Genomic DNA, 22799 nt, shown 5'->3' with positions numbered 1-22799 from the left:
TAAGACCAGACACTATAAAACTCTTAGAGGAAAACATAGGAAGAACACTCTATGACATAAATCACAGCAAGATCTTTTTTGATCCACCTCCTAGAGTAATGGAAATAAAAACAAAAATAAACAAATGGGACCTAATGAAACTTCAAAGCTTTTGCACAGCAAAGGTAACCATAAACAAACGAAAAGACAACCCTCAGAATGGGAGAAAATATTTGCAAACAAATCAACGGACAAAGGATTAATCTCCAAAATATATAAACAGCTCATGCAGCTCAATATTGAAGAAGCAAACAACCCAATCCAAAAATGGGCAGAAGACCTAAATAGACATTTTTCCAAAGTAGACATACAGATGGCCAAGAAGCACATGAAAAGATGCTCAACATCACTAATTATTAGAGAAATGCAAATCAAAACTACAATGAGGTATCTATCACCTCATACCAGTTAGAATGGGCATCATCGGAAAATCTACAAACAACAAATGCTGGAGAGGGTGTGGAGAAAAGTTAACCCTCTTGCGCTGTTGGTGGGAATGTAAATTGATACAGCTACTGTGGAAAACAGTATGGAGGTTCCTTAAAAAACTAAAAATAGAATTACCATATGATCCAGCAATCCCACTACTGGGCATATACTCAGAGAAAACCATAATTCAAAAAGACACGTGTACCCCAATGTTCACTGCAGCACTATTTACAATAGCCAGGTCATAGAAGCAACCTAAATGCCCATTGACAGATGAATGGATAAAGAAGTTGTGGTACATATATACAATGGAATATTACTCAGCCATAAAAAGGAACGAAATTGAGTCATTTGTTGAGACATGGATGGATCTAGAGACTGTCATACAGAGTGAAGTAAGTCAGAAAGAGAAAAACAAATATCATATATTAACGCATATATGTGGAAACTAGAAAAATGGTACAGATGAACTGGTTTGCAAGGCAGAAGTTGAGACACAGATGTAGAGAGCAAATGTATGGACACCAAGGGGGGAAAGCCGTGGTGGGGTGGGGATGGTGGTGTGATGAACTGGGCGATTGGGATTGACATGTATACACTGATGTGTATAAAACTGATGACTAATAAGAACCTGCTGTATAAAAAGATTAATAAAATAAAATTTAAAATTTTTTAAAAAGCTGATAAGAATTGTATTTATTCATAGAATCAATTAATTCTACACTAAAAACTAGTACATACACATTTTGATACTTGCTTTCTATATGAGAAAAAATTTCTGTATGATGTAGAGGAGGTCTAAGTACATAAGTCTATAAAATGGGTGCAGGCCAAGGAAAAAGGCTTGCTCCCTACCCAGTTCTGGTATACTTGCCATTATCTTAGAATATCAATTCACGGGTCAAATTATGTTGACATTTTCCAGGGGAAAAGAAAATGTTCTGAAAAGCATGCCTTTCCTCCCCTGATACCCAATTTAAAAACATTCAAATTGAACATCCCACTTGGTTGACTGAGGGGTAAAGAAGAACTGAAGAGAAAAAAAGAAAAAAGCAGAAGAGAAACATTTTTTCCTCTTCTGTCATTACTGTTTTTAACCTAACATGTCTCTCAAAGTGTTTAGCTCCATGGTGATGAGAGCAAGAGAAAAACACAGAAACACTGAAAGAACAAATTCCCTCAGAATATTTTAGGGTTTGCAACACAAAGCTTAACATGGAATTACAGAGGCATTCAAGTTGAAAATAGATTCTTATAACTTAGTAATGATGTAAGATGAACAGTCTTTATAATAGCTTTAAAAAAAGCTGATACGTTCCTCCCCACCCCCAAAAAACCCCAGCCTTCTACTTGACTTTTTCACATTAGTAATTTCCCAATGTAAAGAATATAGAAGAAACCATAATCATTGTTTAGAAAAAAGCGTTTCCACTGTGCCCCCCAAGGGGACACTTGGCAGTATCTGGGGGCCACAACTTGGTTAAGAGTGCGACTTGCACCTAGTGAGTTGAGGCCAGGGACACTGCTAAACATCCTACAATCACACAACCTCCATAACAAAGAATTCTCTGGCCTCAGATGGCACAGTTCTAAGGCTGAGATTCTGGTTTAGAAGTAACTTTAACAGTGAAATGCAAAGATCTGTAATCATCCCAGTTCCAAAACTTAGGTCAAAGCGAGTAGGGAAGTCTCCCAGGCTCTCTGTACTACCTACAGGCTGATGTTTGCAATGGTTCTACTTTCACATGGGATACAGTGCTGAAAACTGCTATAGGAAGAGATTTCACTGTTGAATAACTTATGAACTTATAAGAAATGCAGAGTACGGTAAAATACATTTACAAATAAACATGAAAAGGTACTTTAAAAATGTTAACCAATGTAAAATAATGATGACAACTCATTAAATGAAGAAAACATCAATGACACTATACTTTTGGTAGTAACAATGTCAATAATGTTCATTTCCACTGACTGATCCTTGCTTGCTAAAAATCTTTCACAATCTTCCTTCCCTCAGAGCTTTAATTACATGGCTTAAATTTATTCTTTACTTCAATTAATATTTCCTGAACACCTACTCTGTGAACTGTTCTAAACCCTGGGGCTAGGATGGTGAACAGAGCAGAAAAACCCTCACTCTTAAAGAGCTTACATTCTAGTAGGGGAATGCAAGAACAAGGAAATCAATAAATAATGTAAAGATCAGAAGTGAAAAGTGCCCTGTGGAAAAATAAAATTAAAAAGTGATATGGCTAACAGGACATGGAAGCAACCTAAGTGCCCACTGACAGATGAATGGATAAAGAAGATGTGGCACATATATACAATGGAATATTACTCAGCCATAAAAAGAAACGAAATTGAGTTATTTGTAGTGAGGTGGATGGATCTAGAGTCTTTCATACAGAGTGAAGTAAGTCAGAAAGAGAAAGACAAATACCGTATGCTAACACATATATATGGAATCGAAAAAAGAAAAGAAATGGTTCTGAAGAACCTGAGGGCAGGACAGGAATAAAGACAAAGACGTAGAAAATGGACTTGAGGACACGAGGAGTGGTAAGGGTAAGCTGGGACGAAGTGAGAGAGTGGAATGGACATATGTACACTACCAAATGTAAAACAGATAGCTAGTGGGAAGCAGCCGCATAGCACAGGGAGATCAGCTCGGTGCTTTGTGACCACCTAGAGAGGTGGGATAGGGAGGGTGGGAGGGAGAAACAAGAGGGAGGAGATACGGGGATATATGTATATGTATAGCTGAATTCACTTTGTTATACAGCAGAAACTAACACAACATTGTAAAGCAATTATACTCCAATAAAGATGTTAAAAAAAAAGAAGACTAAAAAAAAAAAAAAAAGATACTCCTAAAGAAGAATAAGATGAAAGGACTTTCCTTCCTAGCTAAGATTTTGGAAAAGAAAAAAAAAAGCTGTTGTGTATATTAGTGTATCAAAATCTAAATTGAACTTTGGAAGTAAATAGTAACCCCAGAAACAGTCTGAAATTCAAATTTAATTTGGTCTCATTTATTTTATCTGGCAATCCTACACATAAGAGGAAACAGGTACAAAAATGTTCATAGTAACATTGTTTATAACAGCAATACCTGGAACCCACCTAAATCTGCATTGAGGAAATAATGGATAAACTGTATATTCACACGATAGAATATTAAGCAGCAGTGAAAATAAATGAATTAAAGCAACGAGAAATAACATAATGAATAACATTAAATAATGAATCTTAGAAACATTATTAAACTTAAAAACAAAAAAAGTAATATGGCTAAGATGGCTGATTGGATACTCTCATCAACTGGTTAGTCAAGGGAGGCCTCTCTGTGAAGAAGTGATTTGAGATAAGAAGACCTAAATGTCCAGAAGGAACCGGTTACACAAAGGAAGGACGTTCTAGGCAGAAGGAAGAGCAAGTAGAAAGACCCTAAAACCTGAACAAACTTAGCACGTCCAAAGTAAAGAGAGCAGGCATGGCTGGAGGGCAGGGAGATGACACAGGGTTAAGAGAGACAGACAGCTTCAGACTGTAAGGAAGCTCGGAGGCCTCAGTAAAAGCAATGTGAAGCAGCTGCAGGGCTCCACGGGCTTGTCTTGTCCATGACCCAGCAGAAGATGCAAATGGCTTGCTCTAAGGTGGGATCAGCAGAGATGGAGAGAAATGGACAGAGTTGGGTACTTTTGGAGGTAGAAACAACAAGGCATGCTGATGGATCACATATGGTTTAGAAACTTGACATGCTGATGGATCTAGAAAGAGATGAATCGAGGATAACTCTTGAATGTCTAGCTTGAGCAACTGGTTGGATGATTCTCCTGGGGAATTCAGAGCGGGCGAGAAGCAGGTTTATAAACAGGATGACCAACTATCCTGGTTTGTCCTGGACTGAGAGGTTTCCTAGAATGTGGGACTTTCAGTGTTGAAACCAAGGAAGTCCTGGGAAAGTAGGATGACTTGATCACCCCAGATATAAATCAAGAGTTCTCTGCTGAGGGTGTCTATTGGACATCTATGTGGAGCTATCAGACTCACAGTTTGAAATACAGGTGTGAAACCAACTCTGAGCTGGAGACACAGAACTGGGAATCACAGAGGCATACAGGTGGCATTTAAAGTCCCAAAACTAGATGACATCACCTCAGGAGAGAAGAGAAGGGGTCCTAGAACAGAGTTGGCATTTCTCTTTTTCACAGATAATATAAAGATGTCTGCATCAGTACAGTTCCCCATCTACACAGCCTTTCAGACTGAAGACTCCATGTTTTTGACTCTTACTTTCCAGATCTTGCCAGAAAATTATTATAGAAACACAAAGTAAAATGCACATCTCAGATGCTTTGGGTGACTTATTTAAGCTACTGATGGTTTGCTTAAAGCCTCAGCTTTGAGGGCCCCATGTCAGATCCTTCCCAACAGTCACAGACGAGCCCAAATATACAGAATAGGTTTGTTTATTGTCCATCCTTTCCCTTCTCTTTCCCAAAGCTTCACTGCAAAGAAATCCCACGACTACTACTGACAAATGTTTGGCCTCTTTTCCCTACTTCCAATCCCACTTCCCTCCTTTTCTAAGTATCTTTAAGAGGCATGACCTTCGGGCTTCCCTGGTGGCGCAGTGATTGAGAGACCGCCTGCCGATGCAAGGGACACGGGTTCGTGCCCCGGTCCGGGAAGATCCCACAAGCTGCCGAGCGGCTGGGCCCGTGAGTCATGGCTGCTGAGGCTGCGCGTCCGGAGCCTGTGCTCCGCAACGGGAGAGGCCACAACAGTGAGAGGCCCGTGTACCGCAAAAAAAAAAAAAAAAAAAACAAAGAAGCATGACCCTCAACTACCACAATCAAAAAGTCACAATGAGGAAAAGGAACACAGAAAGAAATAAGTTGACCATAAAAGCTCTCCAAAGGCAAGTTTCACTTGAGAGAGGCCCACAGTTCAGCGCATTAGTCTCTGAAAAAACTGCTAACACCCTTGGCTGCAACTTAACTTGGGTACACTGGTATTCAAAAAAGGAACAATTACCAGAGTGACTCAACAGATGGCCCATTTAAACTATGGGATTAATACAATGTGTCTGGTGACCTAGTTCAAGTAACTAAATAGAAGCCTCCCAATTGGCCAACTTGTGATTGAAAATATCAAATGTTTGCAGCAGACCTTGTAAAATCTAACTCTATCTGGCCAATGTGGGCAGAGAAAGAGAATGAAACACGAGAAATAATCGAAAGAGGTCTAGGGCTTGGAATGGCCATAGCAGAATTACCTGGCTCCCCTGTGGGACATCTTCATCCCTATGAGGGTAAGCATCCCGGCTAGAGAGAACAAGAAGACTTGGGCATTTAAAAAAATACATTAAAAAATTAAAAAAAAAAAGACTGTCTAAAAGATAAGATAATTGAAACGGTAGAATTTCAGGGAGAAGCAATTGATGAGAATAAATTTTACCTAGCAAACCCTACTCTACTGATAAATGGACCACCCCCATTGTGGGTCCCTCTGTAGGGGCCCTCTTGTAGGGGCACAGTCACTCTTCAAAAAGACTTCCCAAATTCTTCTCTAGCACTTAAAAACACTCACATGCTGGATCACTCTGAACTCTTACTAAGTTTAATAAACGTGAAGCATTTTTAATCATATGTAAAGAAAACGAAACAGAAAAGGCAGACTTGAGTTTAAAAATAAAAACAATACTAAAAACCTCAGAAGAGTAAGGGTCAAAGGTTTCTGATCAAACAGCTTAAGCAATATCTTATTATATCATTATGCCTTTTCATTTTACTTTTATACTGAATACCAAATTTGTTTTATTTTTCACTAACAATATTAGAAATTTAAACATCCTAATGTAAATCACCCTTAAAACATTGATTCTCCTGTTGATTGACTGCTGATAACTACATTTTCAGGGCACTCAAAAAATATCATCATATTTTTATGTATGTAAAAAATACTCATATACAATAATTTTATCTACTACATAAATACCTTCTATAGTCACCACATTCCTCTCTGTAAGGATGTACATTTTAAAATCCATTGGTAATAAAAGATCATTCCTTTATCTTTCAAAGTAATTTAAATTTTGTAAATGATAGAAATTCAATGAAAAAAACGCTGATAGCAAACTTCATAACATAATTGGGTTTACAGACTTCTGACATGCTTACCCACAGTAAAGCTATACAGACACATTTAATGGATACTAAGTTGCATATAATTGCCTGAAGCAAGAAATACATATTTTAATTTACATATTTTTAAATGCACTTAATTGCTTCACCTTCATTCCAGTGAAATCACTAAACGATGCTTCATATATCTATTCCATTAGCATTAAGATGCTATTTATAGCTTTAGAATTTAATGATCTGAAAATACATTAATCCTTCTAAAAAATGTGTTCTGTGATGTCATTATGGCTTTATAAGGATACGCAGAGCTTTTTACTGAGAGGCATTCTGACAAACAGAGAAAAGCAGACACCGTTTAAGTGAAAAAATGAAATGAAAAACTCCAGGTAGGAGTCTTGAAGACAGGGCGCTCAAGGACACGTGTTCTCCAAAGAAAGAGTCTGCTGTGCCCAGAGTCACAAGCCAGAGAGCCATCCTACTGCCCAGCAGCTGGAGGGAAAGGAGACCTCTGCAGGAATATTTCAATAAAAAGAATTATGCTGGAAAAGTAACATACTCTTAAAGTATTTTCATAATTAAGTTAATTTTAAAAAACCTATCCAGTAATGAAATGTAAGATACAAATGAACTCACAAAAAAGTTTTCAGTGAGCTCCTTTTTGCAAAAATATCTTTAAGTTTCTGATGCATATAACATTCTACAGAGTCTCTAAAGATTAAGACAAATTACTACTGTCCAGTGCTAACGAGCTATTAGGGGAGCTCTTTACATAAAACCACATAAGGAACAAAGCAATAAGCACCGCAGTATAATTCTGACAACTATTCCTCTGGCTGGATTTGGAAATTGTGCCCAGAGAGATGACACAGAAACAACTGAGAACAGGTGTGAGCACATGCAGAGGAGGAATAAAAGAGAACCAATCCCTAATCCTGGGCCTTTGCCCATGAAGGGGAACAGGAGGCAGCACCGTCATCTCCCCCAGCAGGTCTTCTCTCTGACCACCAGACCAGGTGAGATGTCCATCCTTTTCAGGGAATCCAAGGATCCCATTCTTTCAAAGCACTTTCCACACTTTACAGTGAGTTATTTGGGGGCAGAGATCAGCTCTTTCCATCCTTCCCAGGGAATCCAAGGATCCCATTCTTTCAAAGCACTTTCCACACTTTACACTGAGTTCTTTTGGGGCAGAGATCAGCTCTCATCAACCTGTACAGTCCCAGATACCAGCACAGTCACAAAGTACCTGCTCATTAAATGTTCGATATAAAAATAAATGAATGAGAAGAAAAAACAGTAAAAGAGAAGAAGCTATTTTCATGGAAGCAGGAGAACCAAAATGAAGAAAAGAGTAACTCCTTGGGAAATGAGACAGAAAACAAAGAGAAGTAGAAAACAGTCCAGGAATAGACTTACACATGTATGGTCAGTTGATTTTCAACCAAGACACCAACTCAGTTCAAGCAGAAAAAAATCTTTTTAAGCAAACAAACGGTAATGGATGGATATACAGATGGGGGAAAAAAAACCACCTCGACAATTACCTTATTTCATACACAAAAAATTAAAGATAGGTTATCAATCTAAATGTAAAAGATAAAACCCTAAAGCATCTTCAAGTAAATATAGAAAAACATCTTCCCAATATTAGATAGGCAAGGATTTCTTGGATAACACATAGTTAAGCACTAACCATGAAAAATTATAAATTGGACTTAAAATTAAACCTTATCCTTATCAAGAGACATCATTAAGAATATAAATCTCTCTGGGCTTCCCTGGTGGCGCAGTGGTTGAGAGTCCGCCTGTCGATGCAGGGGACACGGGTTCGTGCCCCGGTCCGGGAAGATCCCACATGCCGCGGAGCGGCTAGGCCCATGAGCCAGGGCTGCTAAGCCTGCGCGTCCGAGCCTGTGCTCCACAACGGGAGAGGCCACAACAGTGAGAGGCCCGCGTACCGCAAAAAAAAAAAAAAAAAAGAAGCTAATTGACCTCATATGGAGTATGAATTATTCTCACTAGAGGTGGAGATAAAAAATTACACGTAACATGAACAAGTTCTGGCTTCTGTAGAAGCTACAACGTAGACTTCCTTTTCTCTGTACACTGAGTCCCCTTTTTGAACACTACATGATTTTACCCTAATTTCAAACAATTTAAAATGTCTAAATAACTGATAAGTTTAATATCATCTCTCTTTTGAAGGAGGAGAATTCTAACCTAACAAGAGCTAAAATGTTTTCCTCGGGGCAAATCAAGTGTTTCCACTGCTAGTATATCCTTCTTTTTCTTATTCAACAATACTTCCAAGATAACTGACACAACTTTTTTGTCTTCCCTAGCTAACACTGTACTTTACAAACATCCAAAATTCTGGAAAGCAAATTCTAGGAATCAACTTTATTACAGTCTTTCACAGAATTTAAGTTCCATATACATTGGAAAGGAAAGAACAGACAGGGTGAGCTGAGAAATGTGCCTCCGATCAAGCGGTCTTAGAATACATGCAATAATCAGCTCATCTCTTCCCCTCAGTGGAGCAAGCCGCTGGCAGTGAGCAATTGGTGTTTAGAAACAATTCCAAGAGGCTTGTGAAGGTAAACTACTGGCCAGCTACAAGGAATGTCAAATCTCCATGATGCGGTCTTTTTAGAGTTCACCATTAGAGTCAGCACTGGTTTACTATGAGATGCAGGAAAGCATTTCTCATGAGGAGCCGCTGCCAGTGAAGAAGCAGTTTTAGGCCAGCTTCCAAATGCCACCTGGCATCGCTCCAGGGATGAGGCACCCGCTCAGATGATATCTGCGGCAGAAGCAGCATCTCTTCACCCACAGGGGGTTGGGGACTTCACAACAGTTCCGCTTTCCAGCTACTCTGGAAGACAGGGGAAGGAAATGTCTCTCTCCACCTTTAATTCTCCTCGCAAGTTCTCTTTCTGTAGTCCAGGTCATATAGCTCTCTACAAGAACATCAGTGTACACAAATTGAAAAGGCTGAGGGTGAAGAGTTAAATCACACACACACACACACACACACACACACACACACACACACGCTGTATTCTGTATGAAAAGCTCAACAAAAACTACAAGTCCATCTGTCAGAGAAAGCGTCCTCTCGCTGAACAGGAAGTGAGATGGAGACCTGAGGGAGTAATTCCAAGAGCCAGTTATTTTTCATGGGGCCGGGAACTTCACGGTCATTGCCAATAGAAACTTATTGCCATATATAAAGGGCAGTGACTCCTCTCTTTGTAAATACTATGAAATACCAACCACTAGCTTGAATGTAATATAAACTACATTTGTTCAATGTGTGAAGCTTTTTCTTCTGCAAAAGGTCCAAGTAGGTAAAAGCCGGCCTAATCAAGAAATAGCTATTCCCTGGAAACAGGAATGTCAAAAGCAGCCGGTTCTCAGATGGAGGTCAAGAACTGAACAGAGAATATTTATAGCCGGCCACTCAAGCAGAGAATAACTGTAACAACAACGTCCTCGCCCATTTATGACACTTTACAGTTTACTAGAGAGCATTTTTGTATTCATTATCTCATTTGGAAAAATAGGCCAAGTCCACTCAGAACTGTAGGAAGTATCCCAGCACCAAAGGGCATGTGGCCCTCTGCCCTCAGAGGGAAAATACTCACAAAATCAAAATAACTGCATCTTCTCTTGTGCTGAAAAACAGTAACTAAAAAACTATCTTGCATACCCAATTTGAAAGCAACATCCCATGACCGCAGTTAGTGGTGAGCTACATGCAATAAACACGACCAAAAAAAGGGGTGTCTGGAAAAGAAAGACAGTAACTACTTACTAAGAAACCAGACTTTTTTTTTTCTTTATTTTTTGATTGTTCTTCAAGCACTGAAACGTAAAGGAAGGGGCCTACTTTGTCCTTTTGTATCCAGAAATATCAAAAACAGACAAAAACTCCAAAAAGCATCATGACCCTGGCTCTATTTTATAACATTTGGAAGAAAATGAACTTGACAATGAAATTTAGAGCCCTAGTAATGAAGACAGAGAGATCTGAAGTAGCAACAAGAGAAGGCAGAAAAGAAACGCTCAAGTCCAGATCCCATTCTGCCAGATGACTTCCCTGCCAAGGACGATATCCCTACCTAACAGGTGAAAGGATTATCCCTCACGCAGTGATTCCCAACTGTGGTTTCAGACAACCACTAGGGGACTCCAAAAATCTCAAAGAATATGGCAAAATTTCAGAACATAATTTTAATCCCACCAATTTATGGAGGACTAATGTACCCCAAAGACTGAGTGTAGGAATGGTTGGAAATCACCTCTCTGGGAACTAGGCAACAGTACAGCCTTTTACTTTGAAACATGAAGAGAAAGTGACTTCTCACATTTCTCACTCCCCTAGAGAAAAAGAGATCCTACTATATAACATTAGGGAAGAAGATTTGATTTTAAAAAAAGGGTATTCAACTGATGTCAGAGCCTCCTCACAGAATTAATGAAGGAGGAATCCATCTGGTCAGAAATTAGAATGGCTGTTTTGAAAAAAGAGTGAGCCTATTTTTTTCCCTGCAGTTAACACGTCAGCAAGTCAATCAAGCTTTCTATTAACTGAGCATCTACTATGAAAAGCAAAACAAAACATGGACAAATTAGCTACTGCTTAAAGATGCCCTCAGACCTTGCTTAGAAAATGGTAGCTACCTGGTGTTATTTCAGGTCAAAAAAGAAGCAATGGCAGAGTTAGCAATTCCTCTGTGGTGGGTTACTTTTTAAGACTACAAATTCCTCACCTGAACTCTTTTCTCTCTAATTTTCTTCCCACATCAGGTTGACCCCTTCATTCTTTACCTGAACTTGACTTTATTCCCATCCTCCACTTAGAACAAAGTCAAACTCCTCCCCCCTCGTCCTACCAGCTGCCCCCCATGTCTTTCATATCAAAAAAAAAAAAAAAAAAGGAAGGAAATGGGGAAGGAGAGGTAAAAAGATAACCCATTTTGAAGGAATGAGAATGAGGATTGGGAGACCAACTGTAAATGACTTATCCAAATCCTTTTGGAGAAGAGATTACATTGGAATCTTATCTGAAACAAACAAACAAACAAAACCCTATCAAGCTATCTTTGTGAAGGAGTAGTGAACTTAACAGAATCAGGAACCCACTGATAAAGAGACAGTGTTATAACGTGTTAAGAGTCAAAGTAGCAAATTAAAAAATAGGGAGGTTTCTTTATTTATAACTTTAGCATTGGGTCTGAGAATAAAATAAATAAATTTGAAATAAATCTGAAGTAAATCTAATGAGTGCTATGCAAGAAAATCAACTGATACACACCCCCAGCATTGTGAATACAAAGACCACAGTTCAGAATGTTAAACACGATCATGCAAAGTCTAAAAGTCCCATGAAGCCACTCATAAGTAAAACAGGCAGAAAAGATAGGATCACTATTTATTAATGATAATATTTTGAAAACAAATTAAAATTTGCTTTCTTCAACCATTTAAATGCAAAGATCTTAATTTGATGCCTAAAACTAAAAACACACTATAACACCCAGGAATCAAAGTTTGAGTGTTCTCCAACAATACAAAATTATAAAATAATTTAAAACTGGACGCTATTTGACTAATATAATTCAAATCAGTCTCTCAGTGGAAGAGAATAACGTCGCAAAAGTGGAATCCCGCATGCTGTTGCTGTCTAAAGAATCTTCAAAGACAGTGCTGTGTTCTTACTGACATTAACAGCTGCTGAAACAACAATTCTTTTAGAAACCCTCATTTTCTTCCAGGGGTGCAGTTTGCCAAAGAATCCCAGGCTAAAATCTAAATGGACACAGGGCCAAAACTGAGTGATAACACAAAATTCAGACTTCATTTAAAACAACTTTTACACTCTTTCCTTGGAAGAGAGGACAAAGGACAAAGCTCTCATCATTTGCTCTGTTTACACCACAAAGGCTTCAGGACAATAAACTCTGGGGCTGATTACTGGCCAACTGGTTGAAGTGCATCCCTGCTCACAGAGAATGTTTCTGTTATGGACAGACACTTAAAAGAAGCCCTCTGGAAGCTAAGAGGGCTGTGGCATACATACCAAGTTATTTTGAGCCTCAGAGAAAGAGGCCAGCAAACAAATCCTCAGAAACAATCAAAACACCACAAAGGGCAAATAGTTTCAGATCCAGGGAGATGTCTGTTGCTTCCTTGTGGTGTGATGATTTGAAAACCAGACAATAACCGGACTTACTGTAAACTGAAGCATGAAGTGGGATAATGGAGATGTGAGTCAGAGCAGAGTTCCCTGTGCTTTGCAATGTTGCATTGTTTAAGTTACGGGACAGGGGAGGGAGCAGAGAGGAAGGGTACATCAGACAGAATGAGGCAGGGGACAGATACACCATATCAAAAACAAGTCCAGGAGGGACCCTGAATTCAACTACCCTTGGAGAATTACCAAATGCAGCCTTCGGTCACTTGCCTTTTTTCTCCTATCTTTCTATCAGGGGAACGGAGACATTTCTTTTAAAGATATAGTATTCCTCTTCCTATATAATGGCTTACTTTATAAGACTCCCTCACTTAAAAACAAACAAAACAAAACCACGGGTCTACATAGAGAAATATACCCTACACCAAAAATCTCTCCCTAAAATGGTTAAAAACAAAAGCTAACCAGAATAGGCCAGAGCCCAGCTTCCCTTTAAAAAGGCTCCCTCTTTATCCTATGATGAAATGTCAACAACCTCTTGATATAAATACTTGAAGTTCAGATGATATTATGTTTAACACATGCCATATACAGGTATTTAAGAATTTCTGGGTGCCACCACCCAGGTTAGTCCTTCCTTAATAACTGGTGTGGGTCCCCCTGCACCACCCTTTTAATGGTGCGCTCTGTGTTCTGTGAGAACACATTATTAGCTCATGTTAACCACAGCTACTTCTGGGTGGTAAAATCACAGATGCTTTTCATTTTCATCTTCATTTTATGTTTGGCTGTACTTTCCACATTTTCGTAGGTATGTATTGTTTTTGGAAAAGTTATTTTTTAAATTTGGGAGGAATGGAGTGTTTTCCGGAGGTTTTCTGGATACTTCAAACAAATACAACCAAATGGATATTACTCCAAATGATTAGCAAAATACAATAAAAGAACAGAATTTTAGCCACAATGAATGCTGGGCCTTGGCTTGAATCTTTATAACCCAACAAGCTCCACGCATTTGCAGAGTGAATAGATGTACACTGATGTCTCCATCTTTAAAATGAGGACACTGGGCTTCCCTGGTGGCACAGTGGTTAAGAATCCGCCTGCCAAGGCAGGGGACACAGGTTCGAGCCCTGGTCCGGGAAGATCCCACATGCCGCGGAGCAACTAAGCCCGTACACCACAACTACTGAGGCTGTGCACCATGGGTACTGAAGCCCATGCGCCTAACACCCATGCTCCGCAACAAGAGAAGCCACAGCAATGAGAAGCCCGCGCACTGCAACGAAGAGTAGCCCCCACTCGCCGCAACTAGAGAAAGCCCACGCACAGCAACGAAGACCCAATGCAGCCAAAAATACATAAATAAAATAAATTTATTATTTTTATAAATGAGGCCACCATGCAGTAATAAAATGGGAATACCATCAAATTTTCAAGATGGGGCCAAATATTCAGACAGAAGTAGAGACAGCTGGTCTGTCTTCACACACTGTTTAGCAGTTTTCCAGAGTACAGAGCGGGTACCTACTGGTACAGATCAGACTAATTCTATTTAATTGATTTGAGAAGAAAATTTAAGAAAAATAACAAAAAACAAAGAGGGTGGGAAGCTTTCACCAGGGATTAGCATTCATTTAGAAAACTGAGATTTCATTTCCACAAAGTTAGAAGGCATCTGCTACTGAGGGGATAAGATATCATCAAGCATAAAACTCCAGATATTGCTACACTCCTTAAGAACTTTGGAATTCTTGACCTGGCCTGTCACTGCACCCACTGACGAGAGATACTGACTGCCATGGAAGAAATAATTCACACAATGTAACCTAGAAGCCATAAAGTGATGTTAAATTCCCACTAGACTTAAACTTTTCACGCCCAGTCTGTTTAGGTGTTGGCTAATGACCCAATTATTTACACAATATGCAAACTAAGGACCATAAGTTTTCGTGATTTGTATTTGGTACTGAAGCATGGTCTCTTGGCTCCTAATTGCAAAAAGAGATTAAGTGAGAGGTATTAAACAAGTCCTTACGACAAACAGGACCAAAGTGCTTCGTAAACAGGCACCCTTTTTAAACACAGCCTAAATTGCTAATATGAAGGTCTCTAAGATTTATATCAGGGAAAAGAGCTTAACTAACCGTGTAATAAGGAATTTTATCAAGGGTGTTCACTGACATGAAATACTTTATCAATCAGTTTCTTAGAAACTCATTCTAAAATCTTTCAACTTAATTCAGCAGATGTGCTAACCATAATTTTATAATTTGAACACCTGATTTTCCAAAATGAACATGACAGTGTATAACAAATAGCAATGACCCAGACCAGCAAAGACAACCCAACTCACGTGCTTGTGCACATACACCCACAGACGCAAAACAGTAGTCACGCCTGCAAAACACAAAATTACACAGCGAGCTATGGCTTTCTTCTACTTCCTGTCAAAAGATGCATTCCTCTGAGAGGCCCACTCACAGATATTCCAATGTGAAAACAAAGATTTATCCACGTATTAAAAAGTCAACTCACATTACAAGTTGAAAATCTGGTCTTTTGGCTACTGACTGGCTAAGTCTGCTTGTCTTTTTCTCTTTAGAGCAGAAACAATAAGATGTTAAGTGCTGGGCAAGATCCCTAATGCACCATCAGAGAAAACCCATAGGAAAACAAAAAACAAAAAACCTCATTAAAAGGCTTACTTTCTAGCTAAGAAAAGTCTTCATTTTATCTTTATCCCCAAATGACTTACAAATGTCCTCCACTTTAGAATGAATATGATTATTTTAATGTTTTGTACTAAAATAAATTGGAACAAAGCGAACTTATGATTCAGTGAAGACCAAAAAAAGACTTTCACCCACTTCATTGACAGGTAACTGACAGGTGTCAATAAGTCAGAGAAGAAAAGGATATCAAAATCCGTCCTAAATATGAGAGACACTGATGAGTGGTTCAAGTTAGAAGATGCAAAACGCACACAATATAAACTTCCAGGATTCCCTCCTGCGTCAACCATGCTGCAGGAGTTAAGCTGAGACTCTCGGCAGCAAGACAGCCCCTGGGGGAGACCAAACTGGAGCTGAAGACAGGCAACCACTACTACCCCTTCACAAAGGAAAGGCTAGAAAGCGCGGAGGAATGTTCTAAAACAGACCCGCAAAACCCAAATTGCTTACAAATGTCAAATGTTCCACTGCTTTTCACTCTATCTAGGGAAGAAATTTGCTTTCACAAATGGGTATATACCCATCTTCAAACTCAAAGAACAAGTCTCCCTTTCTAGTTCCTTCAATCGGAATAAAGAGTGGAAAACATTTAGTAGCATTCTGGATAATTTGCACCAATTTAGATGATTCATGTATTGCTTCCCCAGACTAAATGGTCTATGGCTAGTGATTTCAAGTCAACAAGGGTGCGGAAAGCAAGACGTAATTACAGATCTGGGTCACTGTCTAGAAGTTCCCTCAGCCCAGTGGAGCATCCCCCAAAGGGCACCATTTCATTTTGAGGCATAAAAATAAGCCAAGTCTACAGATCCCTTTACACAGGAAATAAATGAGAAGACATCCTTCCACAAGAAATAAAAATATCAGTTCACTGAATTGATCTTTCAAAGAAAAACGTCAGTAGTCTTTTTCCCTTAAAAAACAACACTAAAGTTTTTGAAACAAGAATATGGAAATAAAATTCATTACAGGATTATAGCTTAAATATCTTGCATTTCTTGTCTATATTTGGCCTGCTGTACAAATGGCATTCCATTTGCAGTCTGGTCATCTCCCAATGCAAAAGATTTACTAGCTCTTTTCATAGGGGCCTCATTGATTGGGTGTTTCCATTTGATGGTTATAATCTTCTAGCATTGGCAACATTTGAATTTATGATCCTGGGCCCACAATGAAGGAAAAAAGCTAAAGACAGTTACATTTAAATAAAATTAAAAGAAGGATTCATTTTTTTAACAACAGAAAAATGCATGCACAAAGCACCAAAACCTAAAACTGGATTTCTACAAAAGATGTTATTGAGTCTGTAGTGTGGATACAATCTATATGAATTAAGGGGAAAAAAACCTTTTGGGTTTACTGTTTTTTTCACATGTTAAACATTTAAGCGATGGGACTTCCCTGGTGGCGCAGTGGTTAAGAATCCGCCCGCCAAGGCAGGGGACACGGGTTCGAGCCCTGGTCCAGGAAGATCCCACATGCTGCAGAGCAACTAAGCCGGTGCGCCACAACTACTGAAGCCCATGCGCCTAGAGCCTGTGCTCCGCAACAAGAGAAGCCACCGCAATAAGAAACCCGCGCACCGCAACGAAGAGTAGCCCCCACTCGCCGCAACTAGAGAAAGCCCGCGTGCAGCAACGAAGACCCAACACAGCCAAAAATAAAATTAAAAAAAAAAATTTAAGCAAAAAATAACACCCTGAAAAGAAAAGGAAATCCTCTTCTGATTGTCATAAATCTTTCTCTGACATTTTATCTGTAATTACGCTCCCAAATTGAGAGGATTAATGATCTCTGAGTGGAAATGACTATTCAGTCTGTGGAGGCAACGTTCCAAACAAGAACCGGGGGAGACGACTCCTCAAACGGCAAAGAATGGGTGTTTTGAATGCAGAAGTTAAATGACCTAAGAAATGTTTCAGACAAGGATGCTACAAAATCGTCTCCAAGACTCAGGCTGGGGCACAAAAGGAAATAATGAGATACTACAATTCAAAGTACCGTGCTTCATAATCTGTTCATAGGAGTGGATGCCTCCTCTATTACTGCTGCCACAAGGCGGAAACAAATTTAGGAAGTACGTGAGGCAACTCTGTCAGTATGATGGCTAACTGTCAGAGTGCAGAAGAATGCAGTTTTACCCAAGTTTGCCAAAAGCATGCATTATGACCACACGATGAATGGAGCTATTTATATGAAAAAGTAACCAACACACTCTGAAAAGCTCACTGATGACACAGTAGGTCCTGTACATGCCAAACCCTCACAGGAGTGCAGGCGCGGGTGTGAACTCAGCAGCAGACCAAGCACCAGACTCCAGAAGATAAGCGTGTTGATGAAACTCATCAGCCACTGAAAATCTAACCCATTTCATTACGGATCACCAAGATGCCTAGTGACAGATCTTCGGACAAGTATCTGAGAACACATTCATAGCTTCTTTCTGTGATCCTGAATTTCTTCTCAAATTCTTTGTGATCTTAAACAACAAATACATGCACAGTATCTACGTTTACCTGAAGTGAAAAAGCATACAAAAACCATCCTACACGTACGTAGTAAAAGCACAAACAAATGCATGAGAAGAACAGAGATCAAAACCAGGAAAGAGGTTCCTCAGAGGCGGAGAAAGGATACTGTTATGAGGGAGGATGGCCGTAGGTTTTTAACTGTTCCATAGGATTGGTAAACATTCTATTTGTCTAGAGTGTTGTAGCAGGACACATAATAAATATCTGTTATATCATCCCTTATGCAGTTTCTGTATTTGAGTACTCACAGTAATTTTTGAAGAACAAAAGCAAACAAGGAATTAGAAGTCTGGTATAGACTGTTCTAAGAAAACACAAGGGACAGCTCCACACTGTTAAATATATACCTATAGAAGGGGATGGTTTTCAGGTCAGCAGTCTAAGACCCTTTTCAGCGGTCACAGCCCAAGTGGGTTGATTAAAAGGCAAAACCTCCAGGGAAAGGAAAGACAGAATCCGAAAGCAATGTATTTCATTCTCATGTCTTTGAATATGAAATCACTGCCTGTGAATTGTTCAGAATGAAGAGGGTGCCCTCCACAGCAACACATCCTGTCAGGTTAGTTTAACAGTATGAGTTTGCCTCCCTTTGCAACTGCTCCCACATTCCCCAGGGAGAAACGAATGGAGTACTAAAAACAAATGGAGATGAAGTGAATCACCTAGGGTCTTTTGGCTCCCAACTCAAACTGGCTTAAACAGAAAGGAAATGTTACTGGCTCACATGCTTGGACTTCTGGAGGAGAAACTGCCTTCAAGGCTGGTTCCTCTGTCCTCCACTCTGTGTGACTTCCTGCTTGGCCTGGAGCCACACCAGACCTCACACCAGCGCAAAACAACATCCAGAAGAAGAGAGGCAGAGGCAGGCTCTTCCGGTAGCTCTGTTTGAAGTATGAGAAGACTTCTGCCAGAAGCTCCCGGCAAACTTACTTTGGAGTCTCCTTGGCTAGAGCAGGATTAGAGAACCATTCTTGAAGCCAGGCCGCTGGCCAGTGAATGCCCACCACTGGCTGATGCCTCCTCCCCGATGAGTTAATCATGCGTGGACACAGCAGGGATGGGACTGCCCCTCACCAGGGCCCACCCTGGAGCTGTGGTCAGCTCCTCAACCCCATAACATGGCGGGGGGGGGGGGCTTGTGGTGGTGGGGTAGATGAGATGCATAACATGGATTCAATCCTAATGTCTACTCACTAGCATTTACAGGGAAAGGCCTGAGCCATTCTGTGTTTATCAGAAGATTAAATAAATCATAATCGTGATATATTTGTACATATATAAAGCTAGAGGTGCAAAACTCAGATGACCAAATTAATTACTTCCTTTGAGAAAAGCAGATTTTTTTTGGCTGCACCGCGCTCCTTACAGGACCTTAGTTTCCCAACCAGGGATTGAACACAAGTCCACGGCAGTGAAAATGCTGAGTCCTAACCACTGGACTGCCAGGAACTCCCGAGAAAAGCAGATTTTTAAAAACTTTGTTCCTACACCTCCACTGCTCCAATGAGAAATTTAAAGACAGAAAATTAACACTTTATAAAGCACGTAGGTCATAGGAAGTATGGTACAGTACTTACTATATTCTTGTGCCATAGCTACAGAAATTCAGATAATAGCAACCACATTAACAATGTATAACCTGAAAAAAAGAATAAAAATAGTTAAGTACAGAAGACATTTCATTAAAAACAGTTGCATAACTTTGACAAGTCTTGTTTTTTTCCCTGAAAGAAATAAACCAGTCTTTTTAAAGTAAGCAGCTGAACTTAAATTAAAAATGAGAAAAATATCTGCAGTATAAAAATTCTTCTATCTTCAAGTTATAATTATCTGCATCTTTTGTAGATCTGACCACCACCAAACAAACAAAGAAAATACATTTTAAGCAAGGAAAATTGCCCTGGACTGCTATTTATAAAACGGAAACAAAAGCAATTATTAAACGGACCTCAAAACCCATGTCATCTAACCTCTACAACACACATCCAACCTACTGAGTTCAACGCAACTTAAAGCTAGATAAATCAGCTTCAATTTCTAAATTCCTAAACTCAGAGATCTGAGGAAACAGTCCCCAGAAAAAAATGCACGTAACTGATTCAAATATTTGACTCTGCATTTTAATAAAACCTTTGAATATTCAGCATACCTTGAAATGCTAAAGAAACACAGCCAAAGAACTGGGGACTCTAAGACACTGGAATGTCTTTTAATATTCAAAAGAGAAAGGTCTGTCCCTATCCAGACCTCAGGACAAATAACAATATGGCAAGTCACACTCTTAATTCAGAAGGAGTTTAAAAACATAAAACTCTAACCATGTCTGCTTGGTGTTTCCTGGGGACGGTGTGCCTTGGCAAGGCTGAGGATAGTAACCGGCCATCAATCTACGAATATCATGTCTAACTTCACTTTCCTCAGTGTATGTAAGATTCAGCCATGTTGTTGGCATTAGTTATGGTCTTCAGAAGAAGAAAAAACTTTTCCTCTACCCTCTTGTATTCAATTCCTGGGGACTTGCAAATTCAACTGACGAAGACAAATTAATAAGAGAAGAGGCATATGTTTCTTTATTGATGTTAATGTTTTTACATGAATGGAGATGCCATGGAACAATGAGAACCTAAAGTGGCAGTTAGATCCAGGGGCTCATACGCCATTCTAACAAAAGGGCAATAAATAGTGGAGAAGTGACTAAACAAAGGAAAAAAGGGGGTTAGGCTCCTAAGGATGAGAAATTGTGGGAAGGTGACTAGGAAATGTATGGGAGATAAGAATTATTGAGTAAGATTTGTTACACAGACTCAAGTGTCATTCTCTTCTTCCTGGTATGGCAGATGGGGTGCCCTGCTTACACCCCAAATTTATGCCCTGCTTTACAAATGGAAATTTACAAATGGAAAATTTACAAATGGAAATTTATGCCCAGCTTTCTGGAAGAAAGGGGGAGGGCAAAAAGCTCTTCCTGTGTCTGATGTTTTTAGACTTCCTTCAGTCCAAAATAATTTTCATGCCAAAGTGGCATATTTTGGGGTGGCATATTCTGATCCCCTTCATGTTCATAAAAATAAAAAAAAACAAAAGCACTATTAAAATAGAAGTGCAAGTCTCAGAAAAGAAGATATATTTGCAATATATAAATCCAGCAAAGGACTCATTAGAATATAACAAACTCCGACAAAACAAGAAAAAGACAGGTCACCCAAACAGGATATGAAAAATGGCCAACAAGCACATGAAAAGGTGCTCAACGTCATTCATTACCATGGAAATACAAATTACAAACCACAAATGAGATCAAATTACATGCTCATCCAAATGGCTCATATGCAAATATCTGACAATACCAGGTCTTAGGATGTGGAGCAATTCAACTCTGTGGGAGTGTGAACTGGAAAACTGCTCGGCAATAGCTAATAAAGCAGAACATAAACTGTGGCCTAGCAATTCCACTCCTGGGGAAATACCTTCTAGGAATGCATATACATAGGTCCTAAAGACACATATATCTAACGAAGCATTAATTGCAATAGCCAAGACTCAGTAACAAATAAACTGTGGAATATTCATATAATGAACACTACACAGCAGGGAGTCAATCAATTTTTTCTGCAAAGGACCAGACAGTAAATATTTTAGGGTTTGCAGGCCAAACGGTCTCTGTGCCCTGTTACAACTACTCAACTCTGCCACTGGAGTGCAAAACTAACCACAGGCAATATGTAAATGAATGGGTGTGGCTGTGCTCCAATAAAACTTTATTTACAAAAACAGGCAGTTTGCATACTACACAGTCATGAACATAAATGAACCATAAATGATTCAACAACACAGATGAATCTCACAAACTTAATGTCGAGACAAAGAAGCCAGACACATGACAGAATGTACCATATGATTTTATTTTATAAAGTTCAAAAGGAGGTAAAACGATGTAAATCAGGATAGTAGTTATCTTTTAGAGGGGGCAGTAAAGCCTGGGGGGAAGGAAGAATTCTGGCAGGCTAGTAATACTGGGTTCCCTGGTTTGAATGGTGGTTTTCCGGTTATACTCAATTAGGAAAATTCATCAAGGTGCTCCTTTATGACACATTTGTCTCTATATGTGTAACACTTGAATAAAAAAGTGATATATTTTCAATTTTTATAAATAAAGAATATGGGCCAGTAAGATAAGTGAATGATTTCTCAAAGCTCACTAGCCCCGGACATCAGACACTCGATGCAGTAGCTGCAGCTCTGTACCCTTGCTAAGCGCGGTCCAGAAACAACACCCCCGCCCCTTTGCTTAGTGTGACGTCTACATTACAACTAAACCTCTGTGCTGAGTAGCAGGTAGGACTTTGGAGAATGAGCTATGATTAAATAGAACACACAGGCAGGAAGAGAATGCAATACAGAGGGAGAGAGGGAAGTAACAGATGGTGCATGAAGAGACTGGTGGAAATAAGCCCCTACATTTTAACATAATCTGCTGAATAATCTATACAGAATACAAAGTAAAGTAAGCAGCTTAGAAACACAATGTGGAAGGTTACTAAACTTGTCTTTTGGACAATAATAATGACATTTTAAAAGCTGACTAGTGCTCCTGAAAGACCGTTGAAGGGATTTTGTTTCCAGTACAACAACTTCTTCCAATCTAACAGGTTAAACGGGCAGCAAGCTTCAGCTTTCAAATGAAAAGGCAAATCGGACAGATAATATAGTCTTG

The 22799-nt window shown here is 39.4% G+C and overlaps 1 protein-coding gene across 28 annotated transcripts in view; it reads right to left on the bottom strand.

Annotated features, from left to right (window-relative positions):
• Positions 1-22799, bottom strand: part of SIPA1L1 (signal induced proliferation associated 1 like 1) — a 501244-nt gene that overhangs the window by 179189 nt on the left and 299256 nt on the right. For 26 of the 28 annotated variants that reach the window (XM_030831557.2, XM_060294975.1, XM_060294973.1 and 23 more), the window contains one exon: positions 19663-19724. The exons of the other annotated variants lie outside the window; for them this stretch is intronic. The gene's annotated coding sequence lies outside the window, so the exon portion shown is untranslated. The remainder of the gene's footprint in view (positions 1-19662; positions 19725-22799) is intronic. 28 annotated transcript variants of the gene reach the window in all.

Source organism: Globicephala melas, chromosome 2 (genome assembly GCF_963455315.2).
Source record: "Globicephala melas chromosome 2, mGloMel1.2, whole genome shotgun sequence".
NCBI lineage: Eukaryota > Metazoa > Chordata > Mammalia > Artiodactyla > Delphinidae > Globicephala > Globicephala melas.
Note: the sequence above shows the minus strand (reverse complement) of the source record. Positions and strands in the feature narration are given on the sequence as shown.